This window comes from Phascolarctos cinereus, unplaced genomic scaffold (assembly GCF_003287225.1).
Source record: "Phascolarctos cinereus isolate Bilbo 61053 unplaced genomic scaffold, phaCin_HiC Scaffold_2;HRSCAF=192, whole genome shotgun sequence".
Classification (NCBI taxonomy): domain Eukaryota; kingdom Metazoa; phylum Chordata; class Mammalia; order Diprotodontia; family Phascolarctidae; genus Phascolarctos; species Phascolarctos cinereus.
In genome coordinates, this window is record NW_027555625.1 from 198102306 (window position 1) to 198114705 (window position 12400).

Sequence of the window (12400 nt, forward strand, 5' to 3'; positions counted from 1 at the left end):
CTTTGAGTTTAGTTACTTATCTATATAATGAGGAAGTTAGGCTATGTGATCTCAAAGGTCCTTTCCAGCTCTATACCTATGGTCTTTTTACAGACTGGAATCAGTGTTGTCATGAAAAGAATGATAATTTTGGAGTCTGAGGATCAGAGTTCAAATCTCAGGCCTGCTAATTACTAATCTTCATAATAAGTTCACATAATAACTGCATTATGTGGAACATGAGAGAGTTGGATTAGATCTCTAAGCTCTTTTCTAGTTCAAAGCATATACACACACACACATGCATATATATGTATATATACATATACATATATATGTCATGGCATACACATGATATATACATATACATGTAGCTATGTGACATACCATATACAATGCACATATATGTATTATGCACATACTTATAACATGCATACATATATAATGCATAGTATATGTATACATGGTTATATACAGAATAAATTATAATAATAATAATGGTAAACACTTATATAGTACTACCTACCAAGCACTGTGTTAAGCACTTTACAATTATTATCTCATTTGATCCTCACAACAACCTTAAGAGATAGGTGTTATCACTATCTCCATTTTTTAGATATGAGAAACTGAGGCAAACAGGTTGGTGACTTGCCCAGAGTCACACAGCTAGGAAGTGTCTGAGACTAGATTTGAACTCAGATCTTCCTGACTCCAGGCCCAACACTATATTGGTTGTACCACAAATAAATGTTAAAAGCTGAAGTTGTTAAATAAAAGTTGGGAGGAAGGACATCAGAAGATGAGGGGAACAGGAAATATTAGACTGGAACCAGATTGTGGAGGGACTTGGATATCAGGCTAAGCAGCTTTATTTTATTCTATGATGGCTGTTTATAAAGTACTTTAAGTTTTCTAGTCCCCATGTCTCAGAATACAGAATAGCCTCTTGGCTTGGAGGAGCTAGGGCCTTCCTGGTCTCTCTCTGAAGGGACTTTCAGCACTTAACTCATGTATGTACCCTAGATGCAGTTCCTGAGTCCTTATACAGATGAATTAGGCTCTTTTTTCCTAAAATTTCTTGGGGGAAATTACTTAAAATTTACATTTTTCTCATGTCTAGCAACTTGCAGAAGGAAGTAGAAAGTATTTAATGTACAATAGAATTCAGGTATAAAATAGTCATTTTATTTCCAGCACACAAAAAACTCACAAACACAGAACAGTAATATATATACTCATACACTCTACTAGGAAGCTGATGCTTAAAATAGCAAAACATGAGATTTGCAGGTGTGTATGTGTATGTGTATGTGCGAATAATTCATCATTCCACCTCCACGTAGGGTCTAAAAGAGTCAACATTGGACAAACAATTCCATCCAGTTCTACGTGCTCTGGGAAGCCAGACTAGGGCTTGGGCTCCTTTTCTTGCCTTTGGCCATTTTCTCCACAAAGTTTGGTGGTATCTGTGCTGTAGTATGGATGGCATCTGAGGAATTCTCATACTCACAAGGTTGCCTCCGTGGCTGGAAATAGACATCTTAAGATTTCTGTTCAGACAGATACAGCGAGGGTAAGAAATGCAAAGCAGAAAAAGAAGGCAAAGGTAGAGATGCAAACTCAGCTACATCCCAGCCTTGTATGAGTAATGACCATTTCTGACAGGGTGTTGGAATACTGCAAACTTTATCAGAGAGAGAGAGAGAGAGAGAGAGAGAGAGAGAGAGAGAGAGAGAGAGAGAGAGAGAGAGAGAGAGAGAGAGAGAGAGAGAGAGAGAGAGGGAGAGAGAGAGGGAGAGAGGGAGAGAGAGAGAGAGAGAGCGAGAGAGAGAGAGCAAGTGCTACACTGTACTACATTATACATGTTTTAGAGAGAGAAGGGAAGAGAGAGTCAGAGGGCAGAATTAAAATTTTCTTGGCCCTCTCCAACGAACCCCAAGTTTTGCTGTGTTGTCTGAAAGTGACAAGTCCTGAGTACATGCTATCCTAGGAGCTGCCAGGACAAAGGTTTTATACTCCATAGAATGTGATTGAGCCGCTAAAGACATACAGAACGGGCTAGCTGTTGTTAACCCCTTATTATACACGAACATTTTATGTAAGTTGATCCCCAAAGCAACCTTGCAAGGTAGATATCATGCAATTTATAACCACATTTTACAGATGAGAAATTAAACCCACGTCTCTCCTGATTCAAAGTCTAGCACTCTTGCCATTATACTTGCCTGTAGACAATAAATGGCTACTGACAATTTTTGGCCAAAGGTGTGACATAATCTAATCTATAAATTGGGAAGACCATCCTTTATCTATTGTACTATATCTCTTTCAAGCTTATAATGCATCATTCAGAAGGTAAAAAGTTTTGACTTTGGCCTCAAATTTTACATTCTCATCTATAAAGCATAATGGATAGACAACCCAATTCAGAGTCATGAAGATCTGGGTTCAAGTTCTATCTTTGACACATACTGGCTATGTGATCCTTACTTAATGCCTCAGTCCCCTAGGTAGCTCCTTGAGGTTATAAATTGCAGAATAAGCACTAACTGGTTTTGGTATAGGAAATTTGCTCACCGGATGGTACCTATAACAATGAAATCACAGGTCCTATCTGAAAACAAAACAAAAATAAACAAAAATACTTCTACAAAGAGTTTGTAGAATGGAATAAACATTGCTACCTTTCAAAAAAAATGTTAACAACCTAAAAGGATGGCATTCTAATATCCTGTGAAACATTCATTTGTATTTGAAGACTCTATTAAACCTTAGATGTATACACCATCTCCAAAAGGAAGCCATGTGGCACAGTGCAATGTTGTTGAACTGTCTCCCTCTGAACTCATTCTATTCAGAATGCATAGATTTACACAGCAGTTTAAATGTTACTTGTAAACTGACACTGTCTTGGATAAAATCTGAGTCCTTCAATTTTCAGAAAACTATGTGTAATGATCTTTATTCTTGTGTTTTTAGTTCAACTTCTTCAATGGTGGGTCCAGAAGAACTCCCTCCAAATAGGGTTGTTCTATCCCCTGGGAACCTCCGTGTGTTAGGCATGTCTCCTAGTAGGACCCTTGTCCTCTGGTACAGCTCAGTAAGGATGGAGTTGCAGACCTTCTCCAGTTCTTTCTGCTGATGCTCATATTCTTCTTTCTCAGCAATGTGCTTCTTATCCAGTCAGCAGTTGATTAGGGATCTTCTATTTGTCTTCATCTCAAATTTTGCCTTGGAATTTCTCATCCTCTACTGTAGTTTTCATGTTGAAACCATGAGATTCAAGTGAGCTCTTCGAAGACACCTCTGCTCGGAGTCTTGGAAGACTGTCTGCTTCTCATCTTCAGTCTTCTATTTCTTAGCTTCCTGAAACATGCACCCAATGTCTTCTTTGCTCAGTTGACCTTTGTCCTTAGTGATGGTAATCTTATTTTCCTTGACTGTGCCGTGATTCACAGCAGACACCCTGAAGATGCCATTTGCATCCATGTCAAATGTTACTTCACTCTGAGGAACACCCTTGGGGGCAGGGGGGATTCTTGTAAGCTTGAACTTGCCAAGAGGGTTGTTATCTTTTGTCATTGTTTTCTGACTATCTTAATCCTGAATACCAACACACAAGGCTGATTGTCTGAGTGGGTGGTAATGGTCTATGTCTGCTTGGTAGAGATGGTGGTATTTCATTTGATCAGAACTCTTCAAACTCCACCAACAGTTTCAAAACCAAGTGAAAGAGGAATGACATCCAAAAGTAGTGAGTAAGAGTGTAGAACCGGTGCCTGCACAGCTCACTCTCCCTAAACTGTAAATGCTACCGGGATCCCACCTAGATAGCTGCTGGCTGGCACTCATACCTTTCCAGTCTCAGTAACTGCAGAGATGCTCAAATTCTAGATGACTTCTAAGAAATTGGGTTCAGATTTTCATGGGACTTTCAGTTAGCTTGATGATGTCCCATTGAAGACAAGAGACAAATTCAAAATGCCAGCTCTCATTAATCTGCCCATTGGATTCTCCATGGATTTTCTTGATTGTTTGCAAGCTGTCAGGGAAATACAACAGGGGGTGGGGAAACAAATGAACAAACAACATGAAATAATAAAGTGGGTAGAAGACATTATGAAAATCCAGGAAGCTCAATGGGAACCTAAGGAAGAGGCTGAAGAAGCAAGCAGAAATCAAAGTCAATTCCAAGGGTGACCCAGAGGGTGACAGAAAAATGGGTTTCTCAGACACACTGCCAGACTATGATGCCACATCTCATTAACCCCATCCATGCCAACTTACAGAACAATATTCTCACCTCAACCTACTAGCAGTAGTGCCATAAAATAGAAGGTTCTCAGCCCACCCCATATAAAGACAGACTTCAACCCCAATGACTTTGAATGTGAAAAGGACCCAGTTGATAACTTGGAATTTAACAGTATGGAAAAGAAAAAAGGAACTGAGAAGCATTCTTGTTGGTACAATTGGGGCCTATCATGACCCTGCTCTTAGACAATGAATTGCCAGAAGAACGCTGTTGGTCTGTCTTGCAGGAGCAGCATCTTGGCATCCCTGGAAGAGGCTTCCCTGGATTTTAAGCTTCTTCACAAACCAAATGGCTTTATCATTTTACCACATTTAGGTGACTGTGAAAATATATCACTCTCTTCCAAAGTCTGCCTCTCTCCTATCACTGCTGTGAGCAATCTCAAGTTTCTTTCCTTCTCCAAACTTAACAGCAAGAAAACAGCAGAACTTACAAATGCTTTTCACAGCACCACCTGCCTCCACAATGACACCCTCGGAATTCCTTACAGCCTTGCTTCCAGGACAGTGCTAGCGAACTCAATAGACAACTTAGGCTAGGACTTTCAGCTTTAATTTTGAACAGTGGCAAAGAAACAACCAGCACTACCTTCCTCATCCCATGTGCCTTTCTTACCTGTTTTGTCAATGTGTGCAGAAGAGTCATCACCCCGAAACACTGTGTGATTGTTATGCCTCACGATGTCAGGACATTGCAAATGCCCAACACCTGCAGCTGTCCCCAGGGTTCAAGTACACCAATCTATTCAGATATGTAAGCACTGTCTGCCAGTGGGTGGCAGTGTGTGGAGACAGTGGACATAGGGGCTATTTATATGATTGTGTCTTGAAAACTATGAAAAAGGAAGAATAGAGCAGGCTATTGATTATATATTTCCACATGCACATCTCTGTGAAAAGGGCCTTGATCCCATTATGGCAGAAGAAGCTCTAGAAATATACCAGTGTTCAAAGGAAAAGACAGCAGAATTTCTTCAGTTAATGAGCAAATTTAAGGAAACGGGCTTGGAAAAGCAAGAAATGCTTTTCTTCAAGAAATAGAAACAAGAAAAGAGGATGTTGTTTTGGGTTTGCTGTTGTTGCTATCCTTGGAGGTAATTCTTCCGTGGGTATTTCTGTACTTTACGGAGACATCACCTCACATTGATCTGTATGAGTCTGATCCCTGTGGGGTTGGGGAAGAGAAAGGTAAAAGAAGCATAATTAGCAGTTAGGACCTCTAAGGTCTTCCCCAACTCTACCCCTCTAATTAATTTTATTTGTATTTTAATGAGTTCCCTTCCCAGCTTGGGTCTGGTGTTTCATTCAAGACCAAACACTGTTGGTGTGTTCTCGCTCTTGTCGTGAGTAGGAGATACAGGGGTGGTCTGGAAGGAAGAGACTATTTGAGGTTGTCAATGTTGCTTTGACTGTCATGTGTTTGGACAGGACATGCCTGTTAGCCTGGCTGAACTAAAATCCACATCTAGTGCAATGGAAAGGGTTTTTAGAGGACTTACTTCATTTTACTTTTTTTTTTTAATCTTAAAAATGAACTCCATGTTAGAATTTAACTTAGTGTAACAATGGTTACTAAACTTTTATAAGACATAAAGAATGCCACTGAGTTTGGGCTTTGTGTTCTGCCCCCTCTAGTATGCAGTGATTGTCCTTATACACACTCAAGTCTTGGTTAGCTCCTGGATCTCAATGGAGCAGGGCATCTAACTCCAGCCCTTGATCCCTTCCCCAGGCTTGAAGTCCCCAGTTCTAGGAAAGTGTTCAATTGACATTTTAATATTCACTGTGAAACAGGAAGGTCTTTGCAAGTATTTTCAATGGGGTCGGTGGCAAGATGGGGCAAAGCTAATCTAACAGTGATATAGCATGAAGGACAAAGCTATGGCATTACATTAGTTGGGCAACTCCAGCCCCAGCTGCAGCCTGACTATACATAAAGATTTTATGTCCCATAAATACAGATTACTCCCTGTCTCTTCATCTAGAAATACCAAATCCTCTGATCTTCTGCTCTGTTTCAGTGAAGTGAAAGTGACTGCTTTTTGTTGTTATTGTTGTGGGTTTTTGTTTTGTTTGCTTTGTTTTGTTTTACTCTGGGCTTGCCTTGTTGTGTTTGTAGACCTAACATCACATCAATGTACTCTGGAATAAACAGTGTATGTACCTTGGGATCCTTCTAGCTTGATTGAACTATATGAGAAGGTGACAACAGTCAAATAAGGTCAATGGGAAATTAAAGTCCATTTCTTTCCTCCCAGTATTATCATATTAATGGTAAGAGGCATTTCCCTCTGATAGACACTGAACCTGTATTTCCTTATCACTGTATACTTCTTACAATTGTCTTCACAAGACCAAAACATTCACTGTAATGGAATCTTTTGGAGGTGTTGTCTGCTTAGTGAAGGGTGGACCAAAAAGAAATTCTGTAACATTAAACAAAGATACAACCAGGCAGAGTGAATTCTGTCTGTCCTAAGTGACAATCCAAAAAGTAAACACAGGGAGTAATGTTCAGTAGATTGTTAATCAGATATCAATTAAATGTTGACTTGGCTTTAACCTTAGGTCCACAATGTTAGGGCAACCATAAATTCCCTGACAGCAAAGACTAACTCTTCAATTGCTCTCAAATAAGTGAAAATCATTTTTGTCCACACATGTCAATGATTATTTTTGAATTTATTAAGTACCTACTATATGCAAGGCACCATGTCAAGGACTGGAGATACAAAAACATAACAAAACAAATAAACATAACAAACAAACAAATAAAATCTTTCTGCTTTCAAGGAGCTTCCATTCTAATGGGAGAGACAACATGCAAATTACTATGTAGGTATAAATAAGGTCTAGACAGGATAAATGGGTAATTTCCAAGGGAAGTCATGAACATGAAGGAAGACTGGGGAAGCCTTCTTACAGAAGGTGGGACTTTTGCTGATATTTGAAAGAGTCAAGAAAAGCCAGGTGTTGCATTGCAGAGAAATCCAGGCACGGAGGACAGCCAATGAAAATGCTCAAAATCAGGACATGTAGTGCTGGGTGGAGTGCAGTATCATTGGATTATAGAGGACATGGAGGGAAGTAATATGTAAGAAGACTGGAAAGGAAGAAGAGGGATAGGTTGTGAAGAGCTTTAAAAGCCAAACAAAAGATTTTTAACTTGCACCTGGAGGTTATAGAAAGCCACTGGAATTTATTGAATAGAGGGATGATATAGTCAGAACCAACGGGCTATTACAACAGTCCACAAGTTGGTTTCTCTTCCGCTCTGTCTCCCACTCCATCTTCCCTTCAACTATCAAAAAGATCTTCCTGAAGTGTAGTTCTGTAGTTGCTGTAAAACATCCCACCAAAAGTGTAATCTCTTGTGTAGGCTGTGTGATATATTCATACAGATACCAAGGGAAAGTGGGCTCAAACATGGAGAGTACATGTTACAAGGAGGAATTGCAAGTTCTTATTTGCTTAAAGTTCTTTTCTGTGATTCCCCTTAAGCATGAGAAGTCTGGGCCTTGTCTGTCCTTGGCTCCCAATACATGCACTGCTGCCAACCGCTTGCTGTCCTTGGAGGAGGGGTATAAATGAACAGAAGGGAAGTCAAAATTTCTCTGGACATTCGGGGAAATTTGCAAGTTCTTCCTCTGGCCAAAGGGATGGAGGGTGGGGGAAAAGATGTATGCCAAGGCTGGAACTGAGGCCTCTCCTCTCCCTCTCCCCAAGGTCTTCCCCAAGGGTTTAAAGAATGATTTCTCACTTGACTCAGTACTCACTGGAATTCCCTGATTCTGGCTAACTCAGTGCTTTTAAACAGGACCCAAAATTCGGCAAAAGCCCTCATTCTACCTGAACAGACTTGTATGGTGGTCGTTGTACTTTATCAAGTGGCTTTCAAAGATTTTTCACACTTAGTGTAAGGCCTATTATTTATTGATATACTGAGGTTCAACTATTTATATCCATATACTTCTGTTTCTATCATACATGAGTATCTCTCATGTTAGGGAAAGGGAACAGAATTAGTTTATATAACACCTGTGTGCCAAGCTCTTTAAAAAAATATTCTCTCATTTGACCTTCACAAGAATACTGCAAGGTAGTTGCTGTTATTATCTTCATGTCACATTCAAGGAAACTAAGGCAGACAAAGGTTAAGTGACTTGCTCTGAGTCACACAGAAGTGTTTGAAGCTAGAAATGAGCTCATGTCTACCAGGGCCAGCGCTCTATTCACTGTGCCACTTAGCTGCCTAATATAGGCCCTCTTCTCTTCTCTGACAGTGCAGTGATACTGATATAGGTTCCCAATATCTTCCTTTCTGATATTATTGAATAGACAATCAGGGAGAACAACTTGGGTTGTTTTGTGTATTTGTGTATTTGTGTATTTTTCTGTTTCTCCTGCTCATCAATTGAATAAATCAGTCTGAGTGTCTGGGGAGATGATATTTTCAAAGTCTTTCTCAAAAGCTATCTGCTCTTTATCTTACTTTTTTTTTTCTTTTCTGGACTATGGAAGAGGAATCCCAAAAATAAAAGATAAATATCTTTTTAGTGGTCACTGATAAAGCAGGCTTAGGAGTGATTGATGAGAACTCAATGAATTAAGGGCTGAATTTATTGCTATTTGGAAAAGTTTCCAGGCTCCTCCCTTCTTTCAGTACTTTGTCAACTTTATGTACAATGACTTGACCAGCACCAACTGAAAATGACATGGTTTTTATATGACCCAACATTCAGAGAAGCCAACTCACCTTTAAAAATCTGTTTCCTGGATTGTGCAGGCTTGGTGCCCAGTGGCAATGACATTGAAATCATTCCAAGACTATAAAATATTTTCTTTTTAAACCTAAAGAAATAAAAAGTAGGTACCCAAATCACTAGTATTTTATCCAAACTTTCTTTAGTTCATAAGAATTTTCTTAGTCCATAGTGCAATTTAGATCATCTACAAACAGTCGACATTCCAATTTCACAAATGTGGGGCAGCTAGGTAACACAGTGGAGAAATTGATGGGCCTAGAGTCAAGGAAACTCATCTTTGTGAGTTCAAATCTCACCTCAGACACACTGACTAACTGTGTAACCCTGTTTGCCTCCATTTCCGCATCTGTAAAATGGGCCAAAAAGGAAATGACAAACCATTCTAGTATCTTTGCCAAGAAAACCCTGAATGAGGTCACAGAGAATCAAAGAAAATCGAAATGACTGAGTGACAAAGCTCAGCTATGAAAAGGCATTGTTCTTAAGAGGGAAGTTTAGGAGGAGGGGATACAAAAGTAAACATCTACATGCATGTATTCCAACTGAATGTAAGCTTTGTATTCCCAGCACCTAGTCTAATACCTTTGGATCCCCAGAACATGACAGTTCCTTAACAAATATTTGCTGCTCAAATAAAGCACAATCCCTGTCTCCAGTAACAATTCATATTTAAATACTGATTGGAGGTTCCAAAGCCCTTTCATATAAATCTCCTTTGAGCTCCATAGAAGCCCTGTAATATAGGTAATTCATTATTAAGCCAGCCTATAGATAAAGAAACTGAGGCCCCAAGAAGGGAAATAATTTACGCAGGGCAAGTAAGTGGTAGAGTCCCACGACATCATTTACAGTACTCGTTTTCCATGACATTTCACTACCTCCAAACCTATAAATCCAAAAGGGGAGATGACCAGGCCCATAAATAAAACAACTATGTCAACAGACAAAATGCCATTGAGTTCATCAAGGATGACCACAGTACTGTGAAGAACTTGAGGAGGGAGAGAACACATCCAGCAGTGTGGAGTCAGAGCAGGCTTCAGGGGAAGGGGCAAGCGTGGATTAACATGTTATATTTGTTCATTTTAATAAAAATAGTAATAACAGAAAAAACAGAGAAGCATATAATGAATTACAGTAGAGGTTAAGGACACGCTTGTGGGCCTTGCAAGTCAAAGAGTAGTCATTTCATTACCTTAACTTTGTCATTATTTTGTTTAAAAAACTTTCATGGTGGTTATATCACCCGCATCTTAGTCTTGGTTTTATGTTTCAGCCCAAACCACTACCACCCATGTCACCACCTATAAGGCTTTTTTTGGGGGGGTTTACACTAAGCCAAGAAGACAGATGTTTAGCTAAGTGGAATTCACCATGGTCTTTTTGATGACTGATGTACTCAATTCCATTTTAAAAAATTACTTTCGTTGAACATTGGAAATGTTTGGGCCTTTAGACTCTGTGGTTTCATCCGTCTACCTCTTGTTCTGGCTTCTGCTTCTCCTAAAATGTCTGTATGACATTTCTACTGCTTAGGATAATATCTATCCTCTAAGGCCCATCTCAAATAGCACCTGCTTTATGAAAAACCTCCATGATCCTTCCATAGAACAGTCTATAGGATCACTGAGGATGTCTAGTATAACATTCCCATTGATAGTTGGAGAAACAATTCTCAGGAAGGTAAATGACTTACCTAAGGTCTCACACAGTATCAGAATTGTGGTTCTAGGTCTGCTCATGTCAGCCCCTTTCTCATTAAACTCCAGTTGATCCTTATTACCTCTAGTATCAAATATGAAGTCCTTTGTTTGGAATTTAAAGCTCTTTGTAAATAGACCTTTTCCTACTTCAGTAGATTTACACCTTGTTTCTCTCCACAAAATCTATGATTCAGCCATGCCTCTTCCCTCTCATCAAAGGGCTGAAGAGCAGAATGATAAACTCTTCCTAAAGCCTTCCTTTGTAGAGGCCTCACAACTTTCCAGGTAACTCCATTTCCCATCTTTGACCATCATGCTCCCTAGCTGGGTATCCTCTGGTCCCCTCCTCCCTTTCCACCTTCCTTTTGTGTATTATCTTCCCCATTAGATTATAAGCTCCTTGAGGGTAGGACTGTCTTTTTTCTTATTCATATTCCCAGCACTTAGTACAGTGACTGGTACATAGTAAGTGCTTACTAAATGTTTATAGAATTTAATTTAATACTTGCCTGCTTGCTTTTCCTCACATTGACATTTCATTTCCCATTTCTAGACATTTGCACTGGCTGTGCCCCATGCTTAGATTATACCTGTCACCTATACCTCTTAGTTTCCCTGTCTTATGTTAAGATCCAGCTCCAATTGTAGCTTCTGTAGAAATCCTTCCCTGGTGTCCCCTCCCTGCCTTCCCCCTACCACTTCCCTCCCCTGGCTAATGCTTTCACCTTTTAAATTACCTTCCATCTACTCTGTACTAATCTTGTTTGTGCCTACTTCTTTACATGTTGCCTCCTCAATTAGAATGTAGGCTTCTTAAAGGGGGGGATTGTTTTTGCTTCTTTTTCATCCCCAATGTTCGATGTTCATCCCCAGGGACTCACAAATAGTAAAGTGCTTAACAAATGCCAATGACTTAATCTTTCTGCACATCAGTTTCCTCAGTCATGTGATGTGCAGAAAGATGGTCATTTGCTCTAAATCAATCCTCAGGCTAGTTAAGTGATAGAGCAAAGACACCAATTCAGGTTTCACCCACCAAGTCCAGCCCCTATAACATATATCCCAACTCACCCCAACCCGAGAACTCAAACACCTAAACTTCTGGAGAGAGAGATTCCAAGTCAGGGCCATAGCTGGGGATCTAGATATTCTGAGAGCCTGCATCATCAGAAAGTTCCTCCAGTACAACTTTACTCTTGTTGCTTATGCAGATACCTCATAGTGCTGAGTGCTCCACTGAATAAAGGAAACTTCAGCATAATCAGAGAAGGGAGATATGGACCAGACTAGAGAGGAGGTAGTGTGACTTCTCCTCCTGCCAAACCTTTCAGTGCAGCTAATCATGGTTGAGCAGCATCAATGGGATTTATTGGTTTGTCGAAAGTGAGAAAAGTTTCTCAATAGGCGATGATAAACAAAGGAGAGTGTTACAATACGAATAATTCTCAATTCCCACATGAGATATAATTTCACCAACCAGTCTGAATGGAAGTATTGAATGCACAAGGTTTTTGTAATTATGATGTGGTCAAGCAGCTGGCTTCCTATTTTCCCCCATTAGCATTTTTAGCAATGTTTCTATGCTATTGTTTGTTGATATATCTTCTGGGGTTTGACAGCCCAGGTCTCTGGACA

The 12400-nt window shown here is 39.8% G+C and overlaps 2 pseudogenes; one reads left to right on the forward strand and one right to left on the reverse strand.

Moving 5' to 3' along the window:
- Positions 1–2943: 2943 nt before the first annotated feature.
- Positions 2944–3770, reverse strand: LOC110212656 (heat shock cognate 71 kDa protein pseudogene; annotated as a pseudogene).
- LOC110212657 (ubiquitin-associated protein 1 pseudogene) lies at positions 3757–5337 on the forward strand (annotated as a pseudogene).
- Positions 5338–12400: the final 7063 nt, after the last annotated feature.